Source organism: Camelus bactrianus, chromosome 11, assembly GCF_048773025.1.
Source record: "Camelus bactrianus isolate YW-2024 breed Bactrian camel chromosome 11, ASM4877302v1, whole genome shotgun sequence".
Taxonomy (NCBI): domain Eukaryota; kingdom Metazoa; phylum Chordata; class Mammalia; order Artiodactyla; family Camelidae; genus Camelus; species Camelus bactrianus.
In genome coordinates, this window is record NC_133549.1 from 60340696 (window position 1) to 60365470 (window position 24775).

At 37.9% G+C, this 24775-nt stretch overlaps 1 protein-coding gene across 1 annotated transcript in view; it reads right to left on the reverse strand.

Moving 5' to 3' along the window:
- RTKN2 (rhotekin 2) overlaps positions 1 to 24775 on the reverse strand; it is a 157697-nt gene that overhangs the window by 21040 nt on the left and 111882 nt on the right. The window lies entirely within an intron of this gene.

Consider the following 24775-nt stretch of genomic DNA (forward strand, 5'->3'; position numbering starts at 1 on the left):
CCATCATTAAAAAGTCCACAAATGATAAATGCTGGAGAGAGTGTGGAGAAAAAGGAACCCTCCTACACTGTTGGTGGAGATGTAAACTGGTGCAGCCTCTATGGAGGACAGTATGGAGGTTCCTTAAAAAAGTAAAACTAGACTTACCATGTGATCCAGCAATCCCACTCCTGAGCATATACCCAGAGAAAAATATAATGCAAAAAAGACACATGCACCCCAATGTTCATAGCAGCACTATCTACAATAGCCAAGATATGGAAACAATCTAAATGTCCATCGTCAGATGACTGGATAAAGAAGTTGTGGTATATTTACACAATGGAATACTACTCAGACATAAAAAGAATGCCATTTACAGCAATGTGGATGGACCTGGAGATTGTGATTCTAAGTGAAGTAAGCCAGGAAGATAAAGAAAATGCCATATGATATCACTTATGTATGGAATCTAAAAACAAGGATACAAATGACTACTCTACAAAACAGAAACAGACTCACAGACATAGAGAACAAATTGTGGTTACCAGGGAGTAAAGAGAGTGGGAAGGGATAAAATGGGAATTTGAAAATTGCACCTCTTGGGGAGTGATGGAAATGTTAGCTATCTTGATTGTGGCAGTAGTTTCACTGGTGTATGACATCTATCAAAATTCAACAAATTATGCATTTGAAATATGTGTAGTTTACTGTACAGGAACCATACCACAACATATCTCTATGTTAAAAAACAATAACATAGAGATGTTAAAAAACAAAAAGGCATATGCACTCCAATGTTCATATTAGTACTATTTACAATAATAGCCAAGACATGGAAGCAACCTAATTGTCCACTGACAGATGAATGGATAAAGAAAATGTGGTGTACATTATGTGTATGTGTGTGTGTGTGTGTGTGTATATCATAGCAAATATCATATGATACCACTTATTTGTAGAATCTAAAAAATGGTGCAAATGAACTTATTTACAAAACAGAAACAGACTTACAGCCATAGAAAACAATCTTATGGTTACCAGGGGGGAAAGAGAGGAGGGATAAGTCAGGTGTCTGGGATACTCACCACTATGACACATACACACTACTATATATAAAATAGAGAAATAACAAGGACATACTACTGTACAGCACAGGGAACTATATTCAATGTCTTGCATTAACTTATAATGGAAAAGAATCTAAAAAAAAGAATATATATAACTGAATCACTTTGCAGTGAACCTTTAACACAACATTGTAACTCAACTATACTTAAATTTTAAAAAATGTTTTTTAAAATACTGACCTAGTGAGCAGAGTAAACAATACTAATTGGGCTCCACTAATTCAGAATTCCTGAATTTTGGAATCTCATGGGTAATTCCTGGGCAAAATAGCATTCCTAAACATTTGTTTAACCAGGTTAGAAGAACAAACTATTTTAAGCATGCTAGCCATAACCATGGGCATTCAGCCAACCTAGTAAGGACAAGGTGATCTACTCCCTGAGGCATCCATATAAGAACTACTATTACTTTAATTATTACTGAAACTCCTTCGAGAACAGAACTGTCCAATGATGCTTCCTAGGATGGTAGAATTGTTCCATAATTCAGTTTTCCAATACTGTAGCTAGTAGTCAAAGTGGCTACTGAGCTCTTGAAATGCATTTGGTGTGATGGAGGAACTGACTTTTTAATTCTAATTTTTATTTATTTAAATTTAAGTAGCCACATGTGTTTAGTGGCTGCTATATTGAACAGCACAGCATGAAAGGTCCAATTCGTCATTGAGCATGCACGTATAGACACAATTACAGATTAAGTCAAAATTTGCACATGAATTTTAACATAAACACTAAAGCAGGCAACACTATCTCTTTGTTAATTAAGGAATGACTATAGATTTAACACTATTTTTTCACTCAGGATTTACACATCATAGGCATCTAAATACTTACTAAATGAACAAATAAATCAGTGGGAGAGCATTAAGAGTCTACTATTATGGCATTTTGTAATCCAGTCGTGCCTTTTATGTTAAATCTATATGAGGCTTGAACGGAATTCACAGAAAGTCTATGCAATGTTACTGTCACCATGTTCAAGCCACAGTGCTTTACTCCATGCTAATTCAGTATTAATCTCTGGAGACTGGGAAACTATTTAGCCTGAAGGAGATAACCAGCGTGGGCGAAAGGACCCAGTGACCAACTGTATAAGAATCCATGGCAAACGTATTTTCAGTGGTTCTTGTACTTCACACCTGGGCTGTCACTTTATTTCTCCTTTATACAACAGCAACCAAAACTAAGGGTAAAGACTGACAGCTCCATATGAGCCAGACACTGCTATAGTGGGTTTCTGGTATTAATTAGTTCGATTAGTTCATAGTATCCCATGGTGTAGATACTGTATTTATTCCTACTTTATATCTGAGGAAGAAAAAAGGCATAATTGAGATTCTGATGACCAACCAATATGAGCAGTGTCTGCCCCACAGTATCAGAAGATTCTTTCCTTAAATTTGTTTTTATTATGTGCATCATTTCTCCTCCTTTATTCTGCCACCTTGACCCAGAAATTCAAGTGATCAGCCAAAGTGTTGGCAGAACACCATAAGGTTGTTTGTAAATCAATAAGGCCAAAAAGGGGGAAGACACCAGGAAACGGTATTAGGAAAGAAAAGCAGATGCAGTAGAGACTATATTAGGGAACTGCATTAATTTTAAACCTATAAATTAGAAAATTTAACTGAAAGAAGCTATTTCCTACAAGAGTAGAACTTAAAAGTTTCCCACGAAGAAATATCAAAACTCAAGTAACAATTAAAAACTTGACCAGGAGTCAAATAGATCTCCACAAAAAAGCACAAAGCTCGGATGGTTTTAAGAACTATGTCAGAAAATTGAAAAAGAGGAAAAGCTCCTGAATTTGTTTTATGAGTTTATTTTGGCCTCATTACCAAAACTCAAAAAGGACAGTGATAGAAAGAAAAAAATACAGACCAATCTTACTTATAATCCAAATGCAGAAATCCTAAAATACCAGAAATTAAGTTTATGTTTATATAGATTTGCATTCATACACACACATAAATATGTATATATATGTGTATACATAATATACTAAAATGACATACACATTTGCAATATATTAAAAACAATATTATATATGACCAAGAAGAGTTTATCCTAGAAATAAAGATGGTTAACATTAGAAGTTCTGTTAATGTAATAACATGTGAAAACCATCTGGAAAAAAATCAAGTTGGATCCATATCTCAAACAATACACAGGTGAATTTCAAAGAAAACACTGACTACCCAAAGCAAACTACAGATTAAATGTAATCCCTATCAAATTACCCAGGACATTTTTCACAGAACTAGAACAAATAACCCTAAATTTATATGGAATCCAAAAGACCCAGAATCGCCCAAGCAATACTGAAGAAAAAAAAATGAAGCTGGAAGAATAACCCTCTCAGACTTCAGACAACATTACGGCACTACAGTAATCAAAATAGCATAGTAGTGGCACAAAAACAGAAATACAGACTAGAGAGGCTAGAAATAAACCCACAAAGTTTTGGTCAATTAATCTTTGACAAAGGAGGCAAGAACATAACAATGGAGTAAAGACGTCTCTTCTGCAAATGGTGCTGGGATAACTGGACAGCTGTATGTAAATCAATGAAGTTAGAACACCCCCTCATAACACACACAAAAAATAAACTCAAATGGCTTAAAGACTTAAATATAAGACAAGACACTATAAACCTCTTAGAAGAAAACAGACAAAACATTATCTGACACAAATCTTGGCAATGATCTCCTTGCATATTCTACTGAGGCAATAGAAATAAGAGCAAAAATAAACAAATGGGACCTAATTAAACTTAAAAGCTTTTTGCACAGCAAAGGAAACCATAAGCAAAACAAAATGACAACCTATGGAATGGAGGAAATATTTGCAAATGACATGACTGACAAAGGCTTAATTTCCAGAATATATAAATAACTCATACAACTTAATAACAAAAAAACAAACAACCCAATCCAAAATGGGAAGACCTAAACAAGCAATTCTCCAATGAAGACATACAAATAGCCAACAGGCACATGAAAAAATGCTTGGTATCTCATTTTCAGAGAAATGCCAATTAAAACTACAATGAGCTGTCACCTCACACCAATCAGAATGGCCATCATTCAAAAGTCCCCAAATGATAAATGCTGGAGAGGGTGTGGAGGAAAGGGACCCCTCCTACATTGCTGATGGGAATGCAGTTTGGTGCAGCCATTATGGAAAACAGTATGAAAATACCTCAAAAAACTAAAAATAGACTTACCATATGAGCCAGCAATCTCACTCCTGGGCATATATCCAGAGCGGAGCTTAATTCAAAAAGATACATGCACCCCAATGTTCATAGAAGCACCATATATAATAACCAAGACATGGAAACAACCTAAATGTCCATCAACAGATGACTGGATAGAGAAACTGTGGTATATTTATACAATGGGATACTATTCAGCCATAAAAATAATAAAATAATGCCATTTGCAGCCACATAGATGGACCTGGAGTTCATCATTCTAAGTGAAGTAAGCCAGAAATAAAAAGAAAAATACCATGTGATATCACTTATATGTGGAATCTTAAAAAAAAAAAAAAGACAAATGAACTTATCTACATAAGAGAAACAGACTCACAGAGAACAAACTTATGGTTACCAGCAGAGGAATGGGGTGGGAAGGGATAAACTGGGAGCTGGAGTTTGCATATACTAACCAATGTATATATAATAGATAAACAACACGTTCATACTGTATAGAACAGGGAACTATATTCAATATCTTGTAGTAACTTATGGTGAAAAATATATGAAAACCAATATATGTATGTTCATGTATGGCAAGCATTATGCTGTACGCTAGAAGTTGACACATTGTAAACTGACTATACTTCAATTAAAATAAAAAATATATATACAAGAAAAAATAAGAAAACATTGGAGAATTGTGGGGAAAGCAATTCTAAGTATGATTCAAAATTTAGAAACTATAAAAATTGATTATCTACATAAAAATTGAATTTCTATATACAAAAAATTAATAAATTCAAAAAGCAAATTTTCCTTTGGTAATAAGTATTATAGTTTATATTACAAAGGGTTAATGTCTTTACCATATAAAGAGCTCCTAGAAATTAGGAATAAAATGGGCAAATGGCAGTAAAATACACAAATCTTAAGAGTACAATTCAATGAATTTTGGCAAACATGCACGGCCTTGTGACCATGACCAAAGACAAAATGTAGACCACCTCATTTTGGCAGAATGTTTCCTTATGACACTTTCTACTCAACTGACCTACTCTGACCAGGCAGGCCATCACTATCCTGATTGCTATCATCAGATTTGTTTTACTTATTTTGATTTTTTAAAAACTGGGAACACAAAGATATTTACCATCATGTCACTGTTTTTATTTAACACAGAGCTGTAGGTCCTTTGCAGTGTAATATGACAGGGAAACAAAACAAAAGGTATAAAGTTTGGAAAGGAAGAAATAAAACTGAAAATTTTCATAAAATATATGATTATTTATCCAGAAAATTCAAGAGAATTTACAGATAATTATTATAATGAATGAGAGAGCTCAACACATTTGCTGGATATATAAGGTGAAAATATCCAAGCCCATAACAATTTTTATCTACCAGCCACTACTGGAATGATGCCTTAAAAATTTTTCTATTCACAGTAGCAATAAAACCAAAAGGTACCTAAGAATAAATCTAACAAAATAATTTGGGAAGCAATTTGGCAAAATCCAATAAGATGTGCTTACTATAAACTCACAAAGAGCATTTCTAGACATATCCTGAGAACTCTGACACTAATGTTATAAGGAATAGGTGTGAAATTTTTCTTGCAACCTTAATTCTCATCATACACAGAGAAACAAACCCAGGGACAAAAAACAACAGAAAATCCACCAATGAAGAATGGATACATAAGTAAATGGAATAATACACAGTAGTTAAAAATGAATACTTTAAATTTCTATGTATCAATGTAAAGAAGCCATCAAAAACTTAATGTAGAGTGTAAAAACATATTGCAAAAGCGTTCACACCGTATGACAAAAATTAAAAACACAAATGAACAAGGTAATGCTGTTTAAGGTGTGTGTGTGTATATATATATATATATATATACACACACATTGGGATACTATTCAGCCATACATATTTATAAAACGAACAGACAAGGACATAGATAGCAACTCATCAACATTAGATTATTTACAGGAGGGAGAAAAAGCGAATCAGACCCGAGAGGAGAACTTTAACTGCCTGTAAAATTTGCTCCTTTTGAAATGTGGAGCAAGATGGCAAAATGTCATTACTTACTGAATTTGAGTGGAAAGAATGTGGTACTATGCTACGACGAAATTTTCTATATTTGAAATTGTTCTTACTTTATAAACTGACGTAAAAACGCCGCATCGAGCCTCAGTTAACTCACCTGTAAATTGGAGATCAATCTCGTCTACTGGGCTGCTCTCGGCGTTGTCAGGATTCGAAAATATTTAATAAGAGGTGAAGTTCCCCGCAGCTAACATTATTATTACTTCTGACTTTAAGACTGCATCGCGCTCCCTGCTCTGGGTCCCCGGGAGTCGGCTCCCCGGCCCAGGCGCGGCCGCGCACGGAGACCTCCCACGCCACGCGCAGCCCACGTTATGAAGACTCCCAGCTACCCCCGCGCTTCCTGCCCATCCCCCACCAACCTTCCCCCAACCACCTTCAGGCAGGTGGGGCTTGTTTCTGATTGCTGAAAGCGGACAACGACGAGAACCTGGGATCTCGTTACAAGGGCTCAGATTCCCCGGAGAGCACGTTAATTCTGCTTCTTAGCCCTGCTCCTCATTCCTTCCCAGCTCAGGGCCTCAACAGCCTGGCCCCTTGCCTCAAAGCCAGGTGGGGCTGGAAAGCAGTCATTATGGTGGTACCCGTGGATCAGAGCGGAGCGCCTTTCTGTTTTTCTCTTAGAGCTAATTTTGCAGATTTCAACAACGTGATAGTAATGATGTCCAATTTAAGCTTCTAATCCAGTTGGAGGGGAGAGGGGGAGGCTGGGGGCGGTGGTACATTGCTGTGCATGGAGCAGCAAACAGGCCTGCCCAGAATGGGAGCTTCGACAGGAGAGGTGTGGATCTCCAACCTTTCTCCTGACACACTGAGGGTGCAAAGTAATGGGACTGGTTTCCATGAGCCAGGAAGATTGACTTAACAATTCCTCCTCCATGGGTGTGGGTGTGAGGGTGCGTGCGTGCGTGTGTGCGTGTGTGCGTGTGTGTGTAATACAGGGACTAAGGGCTTCCACATATATAATCACTTTCTAACAATCCTCTGGGATTATGTCATTATACCTTCTTTAAAGATATGAAAACCGAGCCTCAGAGAAGTTAAACAACTTGCCAAAAGTCACCTGTATCATTTATGGCAAAGCTGTAATTCAAGCCCAGACCCTCTGGCTCTAAGAGCGTGTCTTAATCCATCACCTCTTCTATTTCTTACAGGCCCCAACAGGGATGATGTTTTGCTGTGCAGAAGAAAAACATCCTTTTGACTCCTTCAGTCCTTGAGCACTGGGGTCCTGCCCATGCTCCCTCATTTTTAATACAATGTCTGATTCCTGAAAGGTGCTCCATCCATATGTGCAAACCAAGTCATATTCAGGAAGTAAGTCAAGCTTCCTTTAATTTGGGAAATTCTACACAGGAACCAAAGAGCAAAGGTCTTCACCAGATTTGGCATCTTCTTAAATTAGTAAGCAGCTCAGATCTGGGGATATACTGGTGGATGAAGATGGACTTTTTTTGCAAGCTTAGATTTAGTGGCCTCATAACAGTAATGTCTGGTGATCCTTTGTTGCAACACGAGCAAGGCACTGAGTTCCTCATACACATTATTTCATTTTTTCCATTAAAACTCCTTATAGATGAAGAAACTAGGGCTTATAAAGAATAAGTCACTTGCCCATAGTCACCCAACTAGTAAGTATCGGCACTGTGATTGTGAACATGTGACATCTGGCTCTACATCTGACTGCCCATCCTCTCTCTGAACTGAAACAGCAGGAATTCACCACTCAGGATTTGCACCTTTGCCTCCAGGCCCTTGGTGTGGATGAATCTGTCCTGCACACAGCCACCTTGGGTTCTCTCTAGCTGGCCTATTAGTGACTGCTCTTTTTCAGCTGCTCTGAGTCTATCACCCACACTTTGGGAAGTTCATCTTTGGAAAAATAGATTTTTTAACTCATCATATATTCTTGCCCTATTGCCACACACCCAGTCTGTGGAATGTTTGTGCTGTGCCATTTCTTCTGCCTCACCTTTCATCAGAACCTGGGCCTCTGTGTCCTGCCTCGTATGGGTGGCATGGAGGAGCCCACAGAAAATGATAAGTTTCCTCCACCCGCCTCAAATTAACATATGATGATTCCTTCCACCCACAAATATTCTGGAAAAAAATCCTCATTCATAAAATAACTTCAGTGGAAAGGTAAATCATCATTAATTTTAAGTTAAAGATGGTGAGTCTAAATCTCTTGCAGTTCACGAAGGCATGGAAAAACCAAGACCATCTCTAGTGCTAATTTACTCCATCATTAAAAAACAACATTATTTTTGATTCAAAATAACACAGATAGATTATGTAATTGAAGGCAAAATTCTTCTGACTTTTAAGATGAAGCCAAAGACATCAAAAAATAACAAATTTGCAGCAGGCTGTTTTAGGCTGCAATCCAGCAAATACTCATTGGGAGCCTCCTATGTGCCAGGCACAGTGCAGAGCTCTCAGAGCACTGAGTAGGGTAGCACCTTTCTGTTTCTTCCAGAGCCTGAGGAAAACAGACATGAAAGCAGTACTTCTAAGTGTGTTGAGTAATACAAAACAGAACAGTCAAAGAGCTGTAGGAGCATAGAACTAGGGGAAGGGAAAGATTTAGGGAAAACGTTTTTGAAGGAAGTGATTGTTAAGCAGAGATCTGGGAAATGATGAATGGGGAAATAAGATACATGAAATTTCGTAAACAAGAGAGAGCATGGGTGTCCTAGGAACTGAGAAAGCAGTGGGGCAGTGGCTGGGGTAGGGAAGCAGGACTTTTGGGGGAAATAACTAAATAAGAAAATATGAAAAGCACTGGCTAATTGCATTACAGCTGTAACACAGCCTCCCCAAACAACCAGAATAGTCAAATATTAGTCAAATAAATTATTTAACAAATATTACCCTACATAGGATAATTTGCATTCTAAAAGAGAATATCAGGCCCAGAAAGCCAGAGAGAACCAACTGAAAAACAACATGAAGCAGTAAGAGAATTCAGAGATGAGTTGCAAAGTAAATATATAAAACCAGTAGCTTTTCCTAAATAACAACTTGTTAGAAATTATGGTAAAAGAAAATATCTCATTTAAAATAGTGACCACAAAGAGTTCTAGGGATAAATGTAACAAATAATTTGCAGGGTCTTATTAAAAACACTTTAATGATCTATTGACAGACCTAAAGATGACTTAAGAAATTGAAAGATAAACTATGGTCTCCAGTGGAAAGACATCAATTCTTCCGAAATTAATTTATCGATGTAATCAAATTCCAATTAAAATAACACTTTTTAGACTTAAAATAATATTCAAGTTTGCTCATAAAACAACTTAAGAAGATTAATCTGAAAACTTCTTGAAAATGAAAAACAATAATTATTCACAGCTGATACTAAAACTATTTTAAAATTACAATAATTAAAATTGTCTAATAACGTAGACAATTTAATGAATGATAATAAAGACAATACATTAAAAGGATTATACACCACAATCAAGTAGGGTTTATTCCAGGGATGTGAGGATGGTTCAACATTCACAAATCAATGTAGTAGTCCATATTAACAAAATGAAGGATAAAAATAATATGATGATCTCAATAGATGAAGAAAAAGCACTTGACAAAATTCAATATCCCTTTATGATAAAAACTCTCAAGAAAGTAGGTATAGAGGGAATGTACCTAAACATTAAAGACCATATATGGCAAGCCCACAGCTAACATCAAACTCGATGAAAAGCTGAAAGCTTTTCCTCTAAGATCAAAAACAAGACAAGGACATCCACTCATGCCACTTTCATTTAACATAGTGTTTTAAGTCCTAGCTAGAGCAATTAGGCTAAATAAATAAACAGCATCCAAATCAAAAAGGAAGAAGTAAAACTATCACTATTTGCAAATGGCATAATATTGCATATAGAAAACCAGATGAACTCCAACCAAAAACTGTTAGAACTAATAAACAAATTCAGTAAAGTTGGAGGATACAAAATCAATACACAAAAATTTGTTGCATTTCTTTACAATAATAATAAACTATCAGAAAGAGGAATTAAGAAAACAATTTCATTTATAATTACATGAAAAAGAGTAAAATTCCTAGGAATAAATTTAGTCAAGATGATGAAAGACCCTATATATTGAAAACTGCAAGCTAGTAGTGAAAGAAATTGAAGAAGACACAAATAAATGGAAAGATAGTCAGTGCTCATGGATTGGAAGAATTAATATTGTTAAAATGTCCATACTACTCAAGTGATCTACAGATTCAAGGCAATTCCTATTAAAATTTCAATGATATTTTTTCACAGCAATAGAATAGACAATCCTAAAAGTTGTATGGAACCACAAAAGACTCCAAGTTGCCAAAGAAACTTGAGAAAGAAAAAGCTGGAGGAATCATGCTCTCTGATTTCAAACTACTTTACAAAGCTATAGTGATGAAAACAGTATGGCACATGCATAAAAACAGACACAAAAATCAAAGGAACAAAATAGAGATTCCAGAAATAAACCCACACATATATGGTCAATTAATTTACTACAAGGGGCCAAGGATGTACCATGGGGAAAGGACAGTCTCTTCATAAATAGCGTTGGGGAAATTGGACAGGCACACACATAAGGATGAAATTGGACTACTATCTTACACCATACACAAGAATTAACTTGAATGGATTAAAGAATTGAATGTAAGACCTGAAACCATAAAACTCCTAGAAGAAGACATGAGTTATCTCCTTGATATAGGTCTTGAGGATAATTTTTTTAATCTGACACCAAGAGCAAAATTAAACAAGTGGGACTATATCAAACTACTGCTGCAGAGCAAAGGAAACCATCAACAAAATGAAAAGGAAACCTACTAAATGGGAGAAAATATTTGCAAATCATATATCTGATAAGGGGCTAATATCCAAAATATATAAAGACTTCATACAACTCAGTAGCAAAAACAAACAATCCAATTAAAAAATGGCCAGAAGATAGGAACAGACATTTTCCCAAAGACATACAGATGGCCATAGGTACATGAAAAGATGCTCAACATCATTAATTATGGGAAATGCAAATCAAAACCACAATGAGATATCACCTCACACCTGTCAGAATGGCTATTATCAAAAAACAAGACGTAACAAGTGCTGATGAGGATGCAGACTTTGTTCACTGTTGATGGGAATGTAAGTAGGTGCAGCCACTATGGAAAAGAGTATGGAGGTTCCTCAAAAAAAATAAAATAAAAACAGAACTACCACACAGTCTGGTAATTCCACTTCTGGATATTTATCTGAAGAAAATGAAAACACTAATTGGAAAAGTTATGTGCACCCACATGTTCATTGCAAACAACATGGATGAATCTTGAGGGTATTATGATAAGTGAAATGAGTCAGACAAAGAAAGCCAAATACCATATAATCTCTCTTCTATGTGGAATCTAAAAAACGAACATGCAAGCAAACAAAAAAACAAGCTCATAGATATGGAGTTCAGATTGGTGGCTACAAAAAGTAGGGGGTGGGGGGTTGCTGGAGAAACAGGTAAACTGTGTGTGTGTGTGTTTTACATATATATATATATTTAAATAAACTGAGTTACAATTTTTATAAAGAATCTATAAATGAAGCCAAATGCGTAAAGGAACTTAATATATAAAACAGTCACACTTCCAAAAAGCAAGGAAAGGGTGTTGGAGCTGATTGGAGAAAAAAACCAAATCTAGATCTCTCCTTCACTTACTGTATTAACATCAATTTCAGGTGGATCCAAGATTTAAAAGTAAAAAAGAAACTGTAAAAATTCTGAAGAATACAGAATAAATGGCTGAGCTTATACACCAGGAATTGGGAAGGCTTTTTTTTAAGAAGGACCCAAAACCTAGAAGTCATAAAGGAAAAGACTGATAAATTTGACTATACAAAAATTAAGATTATTTAAAATAAAAATGTATCATAAATCAAGAGAAAAGACAAACAACAAATTGGGAAAATATTTAATTCATGTGACAGGAAAGAGGTTAATTTCTTTCATTCTTAAAAAGCTCATGCAAATAAAATGGAGAAATGATGAACAATGCAGATCAGTGGTCAATTACCAAAAAGTGAAATACGAAGTAGCCAGAAAATATGAAAATATGCTCAACATTACTCATAAGTAAAGACATGCAAATTAAACAGAAACAAGAGAGCTCAGATTATGGGAAACTATAGTGATGAGGCCCTATTCTGAGAAGCTTATGGAGAGACAGTGTTAGAGCTGAGACAAGGGCTGGTGAATTGGTTCACTTCTGGGAAAAAAACTTGGCAAAATCCATCTCATTTTAAAGGTAATGCTACAGACTGAATGTTTGCACCTTCCCTTCACTTGTTAAATCCTAAACCCCAATGATAGAATTAGGAGGTGATTAGGAGGTATTAAGAGAGATGTGATTAGGTCATGAGGGTGGAGCCCTCATGAATGGGATTAGTGCTCTTATGAAAAGAGACCCCAGAGGGTCCCTTCGCCCCGCCACCACCATGTGAGAAAACAGCAAAATGGAGACCATCTATAAACCGGGAAGGGTCCTCACCAGACAACTGAGTCTGCTGACACTTTGATCTTGGACTTCCCAGACTAGAGAACTGTGAGAAATAAGTTTCTAAGCCACCCAGTCTATGGTATTCTGTTACAGCGGCCTGAATGGACTAAGACAGATACACATCATTTAACTTAACAACTACCTTGCTAGGAACTTACCTACATAAATGTACATAAAGACGTTGGTCAAGAAATATGTACAAGTGTGCTCACTGTGGCATTGTGTGATTACAAAAAAGGGGAAAGAATCCTACCAATTAGGGTTTAAATAAAGTATGGGGCTCCTATATGATGGTTCTTATGCAGCTGTGAAAAACAATGAAGTAGTTTTTTGTGTGTAGCAGAGTCAGGGGAAAAAGAGGTGCAGTACTGTGTGTACGTCATCATCCTTTTTATGTCAGTTTTATAGGAATAGATGGAAAGGTAATAGACACATGATGATGACAGGTAGATAGGTAGACAGATCGTTAAATGAGAGAGAGAAAGAGGGAGAGAAAGAGGGAAATAAAGAGAGAGAGATGTGCACTGGTATAAGCATAAACACATTTTCTGAAAGGAATCAAAAATATTTTATCTGTGGCTACCTTTGTGCAGAGGCACGGGCCTGAGTTTTATAGTTTACTGTTGGAAAATTTTACATATATAGATTAACTACGTTCATTTATTAAAATACAAACATGGATTGCTTGGGGAGTGGGATAATGGACTCCTTCTTTAAATGTCTGCAGTTTAAAAAAACAGTTTGGTGGGGGAATAAAGAAAAAGATAACAGGGAAGGTGTTGACCCAAAGGAATAAACCTCAATGGTGACCTGTCTGATACTGTTAGAGCCCCAGGAAGAGGTGTTTCTGGAGGGGACTGTCCAACACCTTGCAGATTTTCCCACTTGCCTTGCCTAATGATGGTCTTCCCATACGCCACCATCAGGGAGCTTGGCTTCAGCATCAAAAGGGTTAAAATAAATCAAAGGAAATCAGGCTTAGAAAAGAATGTCGTTATGATCTATGCAAGCATTTCCTCCCCACTGATAAACCTAAGTGAGATAACAAGAACAGATACAGGCTCAGCTCACGCCTCCTCTTCCCCTCTGTGTCGTCGGGCAGACTAACAGCCTACCTGTGGGCTCTGCAAGTCCCAGTGGCCTGAACATGCAGGGCTCCAGCCGGACACCCCAGGGACATGTGCTGTGACCCTGGCTGGGTCTTCTCCACTGCATCACCTATTTTTGAGGCTCCTCCTCATTCACGCCCTTCCTGGAAGGTGACTCTGCCCAGTCAAGCTGTACTGAAGCCACTGTCTAAGGGCAGCTCTGTGTGTCACATGATGTGGGTGCAGGAGATGGTAAAACCCAGCCCTGGCACTTAGAGAACTGCTGGATGCTTCTGAGGGGACTCAGAAGACAATTAGGCAGCCACGTGAAAGTAGGGGTCTAAAGAAAGAAGTTCAGCCCAGAGCTTGAGACGGAGCAGACCTTGTTCACTGGATGGACCCAACCAGCTTGCCTCCTCTGCATCTGTTCAGTGAGGGACAGCCCTGCGAGGCCGTTCAGGCAAAGACGTATGAACAGAAATCTTTGAGTGGGAAAAAAATGGTAAAAAAGACAGACCCGGTCACTGTGTTCCTTTGGCCTTTGCCTCTTCCTGCTTTTTCTTCATTTGGGGCTGTGGCCCTGAGACTGAAGGGGAAGTAGCCACCTTACAACCAGGGTGAAGCCAAACTGTTTCAGAGGGCAGAGTGCAAGAAATAAAGAACCCGAGTCCCCGTAGACGTTGGGCCACCGCACCAGCCTGATTACCCACATCCAGATTTTTTGTTATGTGAGAAATATAAGCTTCCCATTTGTTTAAGTTGCTACTTACCGATTTCTACTAATTTGCAACCAAGTCCATTATTATCTGATACACCTGGTCTTAAAAGAAAGTGGCTATAGTGGAAGTGCTTAGAATTGAAGGATTTGGCTTCAAATTCTAGTATTGTGGTTTACCAGGATAAATTACTACTTAACTTTTCTGGGTCTCTGTCTCCATAAGTATAAAATGGGGCTAATAAACCTATTTAGATGATGGGCCCTGGTTTTTCAACCTTCTAATCTATTGAACCCTCAGAGATTTCTGCATTCTTCCATTCCCTGAATACAACAAGGAAGAGTGGAAATTTATAGTCAAGGAGCAGAGTAGGGGTCACTGGATGGGAAATTACTAAGAAGAAACATAAGAGTGAGGGGAATTATGGCTAAACCAATTTTGACAGGGTTTTCGCAGAAAGATGGCGAGGGTGAGAGTTGAGAAATGCGATCAGATATCAAGGGTGGGGGATATTCCTTCAGCCAGCAGGATGTGGGCTCAAACTGGACTGAGTAGGCCGAGGACAGAGCCTAGGAGTGAAGCCTGCTTAGAAAGAGGCCTCAGAGGAGCCTCACTCAAGTTTAGTTAAGGAAAGTCTTTGTCATCCCCAGTGCTCATACTTCCTGGTCAGATTATCTTAGGTGAGTTAACTAACCTCTCTGAGCTTCAGATTTTTCATCTGGAAAGAGATAATAAAACCTTCCTTACACATTGTATGGATTAAATGAGATAATGCTCTGTACTACCTGGTATCAGTAAATACTTCGCACACTGCCTGGTCTAGTAAGCGCTGTTGCTATCAGTGTTAACCACAAAAGCTCTTGCTGGGGAGTTAAGTCATTCCTGATGAAACCAGCCTCTGAGGACTCCTAAATGCCACTGGTAAGACTATAACTCGGCAAGATATTACTGCAATGTGAGTTTGCCATATCTATCAAAACATAAAACATGGCATATCTTTGAACTCAGTCATTTCATTTCTGGAAATACATCCTAAGGAAACAACAGTACCAGAATGCAAAGCCATGTCTGGGGATGTCCACTGCAGCATTATTTAATACAGGAAAACTTGGACAATCACCTAAACTTCCAACAGTAGGAGTCTAATTAAATACATAAATTGTATTCATGAGATAGAATGCTATGCAGCCATTAAATGTGTTCAGGGATAAGTAAAAACAACCATAATCTATTAAGTGCAAAAAGCAGGTTGCAAAATAATATATATAACATGATTGCATTTTTGTAAAAAAAAAAAAACAAGCAAAAAAGTAAATATAAAATATCTGTTTTTATGTGTGGATGACTATACACGCATATGGGCGTTAAATAAAAATGGAGGATAAACAAAATGTTAGCGGTATAGCTCTACTTGGGCCTGGTATAATAGTCATTTGTGCTCCTGACTTAATACTTCTGGCTCCTTTATGGCTTCAAGTCACATAGTAGGAGCGCACTTCCTTGCTCTGCAGTGGTGGGGTGGGACCATGTGAGCATTCTGGCCAATGAGACGTAAGCAGAAGTATACATATTACTTCTGGGCCAAGTATTTACCGCTGGAGTGAGACTCTCCATTGCTCCTTTCTTTTCCCTCTGCCACAAGCAACCAGCAGTGTTTTAACTGGCAGGTGGCAGCTCTACCTCTCTGGGTCGCAGAGTGAGGGGGAGGATACGGCAGTAGATACCCCAGCCAAATTCTGACACAATGATCGTGTAGCTTGCAGAACCACTGATACTGGTAACTGGTTGTTACTTCAGCAAAACCTAATCTGTACTCCTGATGGTAGGGATTATGGTTGGTTTTTATTTTCTTCTTTATTTAAGTTATAATTTCTGACTTCCCTCCTCTGGCTAAAGCCAAAATATGGACAGAATCTGTGGTCCAAAAGCCTTTATACTGAGACTGGAACATCTAGATTAGGAGGGTTAATCTGCCTCCTCGTCCAGGCTGGCCATGGACCTGACGCTGCCGGGGTGGGGAATCTGCTGGCAAGAAAGGGGGAGGAACCAGTGTGAAGAGGAGGAGGAGGACAGACTGTACACAGCTGCACTGGCTCATCAGGGGACAGGTCTGGGTTGGCTGGAGGATGGAGGCCTAAGGACACCAAGTATTGGGACAGAAAGTAAAAATTTTATTTTTCAAGTGTTGTGTCTATTAGAATCCCTTAGTGTAACTGCCAGCCTAGTCTGAAGTTTAGAGCCTCCTGTCACAGAATGCAAGGGCCCTCCCATCTGCAATCTCCACTTTCTACCCGATCCACAACTGCTACTAGAACAATCCTTGGCAAACAGCAGTTTGATGCTATCATTCTTCTGCTCAAAACATCCTCCTTGAATAAAAGATAATATCAAAGGTCCTCTTAGTGACTTTTAGGCACCCTAAAATGCGGCTATGAATAACTCAGATTTATTTCCTCCTCCCTTTCCTCAGACTCTTCTCCCTCCCAGGAATGTTCCTCACTCCCACTAGTGCCACACCCCTCAGACCTACCCAGTCCAGATGCGTCCAGTCATCTGCACATAGCCTTCCGAGATGACCACAGCCCCAAGGAGAGCCTTCAGAGCCCCAAAGCATTTACTTTCTCTCCAGCAACTGGGACCACACTGTTTACCTACTACTTTCGATCCAATCCAACTGGCAGCCCTCCATCAGAGCAGACACCATGTTGGATACATCTTTGTCCAAATGCCAGTACTTTGAACAAGAAGCTGCCCATAAACACTTGGATCATGGTCAAACCAGAGCTCCTTGCTCTGGTGGGGAGGGAGGTCAATGCCCATTACCTATGAACCACCACCCTTGGCCCTGCCTTCAGAAAACCTCCCCCAAAGCACCATTTCTTCCAGGGCTTCAAAGGGGCTTGGGGGACACATGAAATTATTTCAAGGTCATTCTTTGTGCCTGTTCTTAAAAGCTGGTAGAATTGATCAAACAGTACTATTGGGAAAAAATAATTTAAGCATATGTTTTTAAAATGTGGTATATCCCATCTAGTGTTTTACCTAAAGAATGGGAAGATGATACTTTGAAAATTAAGGGGAAGGAAAATCCTCAACAAAGAGATTCTACTGCATTGGATTTGCCACAACCCTTTGGGAACAGCTGGCATGATCTTTAAAACCCAAAAAGACCCAATACAATGGCTATCACTTAAAAAAATAGAAAATAACAAGTACTGGTGAGAAGTTGGAACCCTTGTGCACTACTGGTAGGAATATAAAATGGTACAGCCATTGGAAAAAACAGTATGGTAGCTCCTCAGAAAATTAAAATAGAATTACCAAACGATCCAGCAATTTCGCTTCTGGGTATAAACCCAAAAGAACTGAAAGCAAGAGCTAGAATAGATATTTACACATCCATGTTCATAGCACATTATTCATAACAGCTAAAAAGTGGGAGCAATCCAGATGCCTACTGACAAATGAATGGAAAAATAAAATGTGGTATATATGTACAGTGGAATATTATTCAGCCTTAAAAGGAAGGACATTCTGACACATGCCACAATGTGGATGAACCTTAAAGATATTATGCTAAATGAAATAAGCCAGTCACAAAAGGACAAACACTGTGTGAGGTACCTAGAGTAGTCAAATTCACAGAAACAGGAAGTAGAACAGAGGTAGCCAGTGGCTGATTGGAGAAAGGAACAGGGAGTTACTATTCAATGGGTATGGAGTTTCAGTTTGGTGGGACAAAAAAGTTCTGGAGATGGATGGTGGTAATGGTTCATAACACCATGAATATACTTAATGCCACTGAACTGTACAGTGAAATATGGTTAAAATGGTAAATTATGTTATGTATAATTTATCACAATAAAAAAACAAAGGGAAGGTGATAGACTTTTTAAAATTCAAGAAATTACAGAGAAACAACTTGTATTTTCACTAAATATTTTTGGAAATGAAGTAAAGAGGAAAGGAATTTTTTTCCAGCTCAGAGAGATTAAGGACCTGGGACCTCCCTCCTTGCTGTACGAAAGCTCTCCAAAGTCCTTCTCCTAGGAATTGATGGGGTCCACTCTGAGCATATCACCTGTTGCCTTGGAACCATAATCTTTTAAACTTTGTGACCCTCCTCTTCTAAATAGGACAAAGGCATGTAAATTTATTGATTCTGTGAGCACTTTTCTTGTAGTCCAAGGCTGGCGAATCATGACCTATACATGTAATTTCTTCCTACCGTTCCTCAAGTTGACAAGGCAAATTAATCACAAATTTTTCCCACTGAGACATGATACAGATTCAGAATCCTTCTCAGCGCACCTCTGTAACTGTAATACTAGTAAATGGGTGTTAGCCTGAGAAAACATGATCTGCCACCACTAAGTATGGAGGACCTCCCTCAGGGATTGCAGCAGCTAGCATCACATTCAAATCCAAGGAAGGGTTTGGAATCAAGAGCTGTGGCCTACTGGAGAAGGAGAGATGAGTACTGGCTGTCGTGTTCAGTAAGTAAATGGTGGCCTCATGAGAATCCAAAGCCAGGCTTAGTCATGAGCCAGCTCCTGAGGCAAGTCTCCAGTACCAGTAAAGTGCTAGTGAATGAATGAAGATATAAGTCAAAATCAACATTAACTTGATTTTCCCCTGCAGTTGGTATAAAATTATATAATGTAGGAATTAAGGAAGAAAAACAGTAACCCAGAGAGCCTGCTGTGTGTTGGTGTGGGACTTCTTTGCTAATATTTTTCTTGGTTTAGAACTCAGAAGGCAGAAGACCCCTTTTGGAACTTCCATCTTCAGAAGGGCTATTGGATTCTCTTTTTCCGCCAATCTAGTTCTGAGGGCCACATCACCTTTCCCCTTCTCTGCATCCCTCCCAACTGTTTTGAAAGACTCTCTCATCCATTTTTTTTTTTTTTTTTTTTGGTTCACTTCTGCCTCTGGCTCTGATGCCTACTGCAGAAGCCCCTCAGGGCAAAGTGGCCATGTGAACCTGGGTGTGGGTGGGCTCCTAGAACACTCCTGGGTCCCACTTCCTGACCCATGAACCTGAAGGTCTGGAACAGGGGAGTAGATCTATAAAAGATAATTCAAGGTCTCCCTTCAGCTACTCTGCTAAGTGCTTTAAATACAGGATCCTATTCATCATCTTAATAATTCTGTGAAGTAGGTATTAGTATCATCTCCATTTTACAAATGAAGAATGTGAACTTCATAACAGAAGTTAAGTCTCTAACCCAAAGTCACACAACAAGCATGTGACAGAACTGGGACTCAAGCTCAGCTCTGTCCTCATCTGAAGCCTGTGCCCGTAACAAGACTATCTTCTCACCATTCGACAAGATTCTTGCTTGGATTCTCTCCATGTCCTGGCCTGATATGCTCCTGCAGTCTTTCAGGGGTCCCTAATTTAAAGGAATAATACTCTAATAATGGATCTTGGCAGTGGAGCTACTTAATTAGAAGGTCAGCTCCTAGATGACTGGTGGACTCAGGCTTTGTCAGACAGGATGGTATACGCTGGAGATTCCTGCAGGAAGAATTAGAAAACTCCAGCCACATGCTGGCCCTGGTTCCGACTCAGGCAGGAAAGCCTCGGAGATACTCTGACTTCAGTATCTTCAATAATGTGAGGGTATTAAAATGAGGAGAAGCCTTCAAGGATTTCTAATCCAACATTCTAAAAATCCTAAATACCATCTGAAGTTTGTTCATTCCTTCACAAATATTTATAGACTGCTTACTATGTATCAATATTTCCATTGATCTGAAACTTAAATACATCCCTGTGATACTGCTTTGGTAATCTTTCTCACTCTAAATGAACTAGTTATTTTTTATTCACTGAATGAAAAACGGAAGCCCAAGCAAGTGAAACAGCTATAATTCCCATGTTAGTTTAGAAATTGCCATAAAACCAACTCATTTCCAAATGAGGTCTCCTAGAAGAGCAGAGAAACCATAACCATGTTTCCTTGGACTTGAAAATCGTAAGAAACATGTCCTCTATCCAGTGCTTTTACCTTGATAGTCATTTTTTTCTCTATTTAGAAAAGTAGGGACTTTTTCCCCCAAAAAAGGTCAGTTGTTAGAAGCAGAAGGGAACTTGCTCAAAGTGATAAAGGATATCTACAAAAAACCCACAGCTAGTATCATACTTAGTGGTAAAAGACAAAGTTTTCTTCTTAAGATCAAGAAAAACACAAGGATGTCTGCTTTCACTACTTCTATTCAGCATTGTACTGGAAGTTCTAGCAAGTGCAGTTAGGCAAGAAAAAGAAATAAGAAGCATCCAGTTGGAAAAGAGGAAATAAAACTACCTCTATTTGCATATGACATGCTACTACATAGTGAAGGCTTTAAAGAATCCACACAAAAAACTATTAGGGCTAATAAACGAGTTCAGCAAGATTGCAGGATACAAGATCAATATTAAAAAGTCTGTTGAATTTCTATGCATCAGCAATGAAAAACCCTAAAATGGAATTAAGAAAACAATTCTATTTATGATAGCATCAGAAAAATAAAAATACTTAAGATAAAATTTAATCAAAAGAAGTGCAAGACTTGTACACTGAGAACTATAAAACATTACTGAAAGAAATTAAAGAAGATCTAAATATGTGGAAAGACACCTTGCATTCATGTATTGGAAGACTTAATATTGTTAAGATGGCAACGTTCCCAGAATTGATTTATAGATAAAATGCATCTCTGTCAAAATTCGAATTCTCTTCTTAGATAATTACAGAACTGTAGAAATGTAGAAGTGAACAAATTATCCTAAAATTCATATGGAAATTCAAGGGACTCAGCCAAAACATTCTTGAAAAAGAACAAAGTTGGAGGACTCACAGTTCTTGATTTCAAAACTTCCTACAAACTTACAGTCATCAAGAGGGTGTGGTATTGGCATAAAGACAGACACATAGATCAAGGGGATAGAATTGAAAGTCTAGAAATAAACCCATGCATCTATACAGTCACTTGACTTTTTGAAAGGGTACCCAAACTATTCAATAGGGGGAAAGTAGTCTTTCCAACAAATAGTACTAAGACAACTGAATATTCACATGCAAAAAAATGAACTTGGACCCCTACTTCATACTATACACACAAAAAAACCCCTCAGAATGGATCACAGTTCTAAATGTAAGAACTATAAAACTCATAACACTATCAAAAAAGTGAAAGGACAATGCAAATAATGGGAGAAAATATGTGCAAACTAAAATATTTGATAAAGGTCTAGTATCCAGAATATATAAAGAAGTCTTACAACTCAACAATAAAGGGACAAATAACCCAGTTTAAAAGTGGCAAGGAATATGAGTAGACACTTCTTCAAAGAAGATAAACAAACAGACCATAAGCACCTGGGGAAATGTGCTCACTACCATTAGTTTTTAGGGAAAATGTAAATTGAAACCACAGTGAGATACCACTTTGCACTCACTAGGATAATTATATTTTCTTAAACAGGAAAATAAGTATTAGCAAGGATGTGGAGAAACTGGAATCCTCATACACCTCTGGTGACAATATCTAATGTCACAGCCACTTTGGAAAATAGTGTGTCAATTCCTTAAAAGCTTAGAGTTACCCAGCAATTCCATTCCTGAAAACAGATTTTGAAACAAAGACTTGTAGATGAATGTTCATAGCAGCATTTCACAATAGCCAATAAATGGAAACAACCCAAAGGTGCATCAGCTGACAAATGGATAAATATGCAGGATATACATGCAATGGACTATTATTTAGCCACGGGAGGAGTGAAGAACTGACATGTGCTACAATATTCAAGAACTTTGAAAACAGTACGCTAAGGAAAGAAGCCTGACAAAAGGCCACATATTGGATGATTTCATTTATATGAAATGTCTAGGCTAAGAAAATCCATTGAGACAAAAAGTAGGGCTAAAGGGTCAGGGGTAAATGGGGGAGTGACTGCTAACAGCTATGGTTTTTCTTTATTGTGTGAAAATGCTCTGGGATTTCATGGTGGTGATGGTTACACAACTCTCTGAATATACTAAAGGTCACTGAATCACACATTTTGAACTGGTGAATTTTATAGCTATCTGAATCATATCTCAATGAAAAAGGTCAGTTGTAAAAATAATTCATATTCGACATGAATAAAAACTAAAAAAGCAAAAAGTTTGTCTATTTTTTAAAATGTATTTTTTTTTTTGGTCAAGGAAAGGGATTTCGTTCTCATTTCTACCAGCTGATCAGGAAGACCAGTATTAAGGTCATACCCAATGACTAAACCAGCAATGGTAATGAGGGCCAGGAAACTTTAAAAATATTGTTTCCAAGAAACTCAATTGTCTTAGTTTGAGTTTCCCCAGAAACAGATCCTAAAACAAAGATTTATGTGCAAATAGGCTATTTGGGAGGTGAAGGAAATACCAGCAGGGGAGCAGGAAAGTGAGTCAGGGAAGGGAAGGCAGCCAATGAAGTACGCATTATCAAACAAATCACCACTCAGGGTAGCTGGAGCTTGATGCTACTGGGGAACCCTGCAAGCTGGGGTGAAAATGTGTTTCAGAGTTACTCTCACCCCCAGGGACAAGGACTTGAGAAATTTATACTGCAACTCCCATCACGGGTTGAGGGTTTAGCTCCTCCAGTAGCAAGAGAAAATCTTTAAGCAAAGAGTGGCAGATTCCGCTAGCTGGATAGGGCAGACATGTACTGAAATGGAGGAGCCCAAGGAGACACGGGTAGGGCCCTGACAGCTAATGGTAGATCTGTTAATCAGAAACTCTCAATAGATGGTTATAGATCATGGGTTATGAAATTAAAACCTGGATTAGAGTTTTAGTTTCAGCACCTGGGGCAAGCTACCCCACTTTCTGGACACATTTCCTCATATACAAAATGTGGGAGGGAGGGGGTAAAAACATATGTCTCACAGAGGCAACTCTAAGTCAAAAAGATATAGGCACCCCAATGTTCATAGCAGCACTACTTACAACAGCCAAGGCATGGAAACAACCTAAATGTCCATTGACGGATGACTGGATAAAGAAGCTGTGAGATGTTTACACAATGGAATACTACTCAGCCATAAAAAAGAATGAAATCATACCACTTGCAGCAACATGGATGGACCTGGAGATCATCATTTTAAGTGAAGTAAGCCAGAAAGAGAAAGAAAAATACCATATGATATCACTCATATATGGAATCTAAATAAAGGACACAAATGAACTTATTTACACAACAGAAAGACTCACAGGCATAGAAAACAAACTTATGGTTACTAGGGGAGAAAGAGGTGGGAAGGGATATATTGGGAGTTCAAGATTTGCAGATACTAACTACTATATATAAAGTAGATAAATAACAAGTTTCTTCTGTATAGCACAGAGAACTATATTCAATATCTTATAGTAACCTATAATGAAAAATAATATGCAAATGAATATATGTATATATATGTATGACTGAAACATTGTGCTGTACACCAGAAATTGACACATTGTAAATTGATTATACTTCAATTAAAAAAAATATAATGTTCTATAGCAAGAATGTATCATAGTTTATTTAATATTTCATTCTTTGTTTGACATTTGACTTTAAAACTGGAATAAACAGCTTCACTACCTTGAGTTACAAATACATTCAGGTCTAATTTTTTCCTTCTTTGTAAATACTGAGGTATAACTTACATACAGTACAGTGAAACAAATCTTGCCTGTACAGATTGATAAATTTTTTCATGTATCTATGTACTTGAAATACAACACTGATACAGATACAGAATTTTTTGTCACATGTCATTTCCCTTGAAGTCCCATCCCAGTCACCTTTCCCCCACCCAGAGGTAAGTACTATTCTGACCTTTACTGTCATTGAATAATTTTGCCTGGTTTTGAATTTCACGTAAGAAATCAAAGCGTATGTAATATTTTGTGTCTCACTTCTTTCATTCACATAATTGTTTGATACTTATCCCTGCTGTTGCATGTATCCATAGTTTGTGC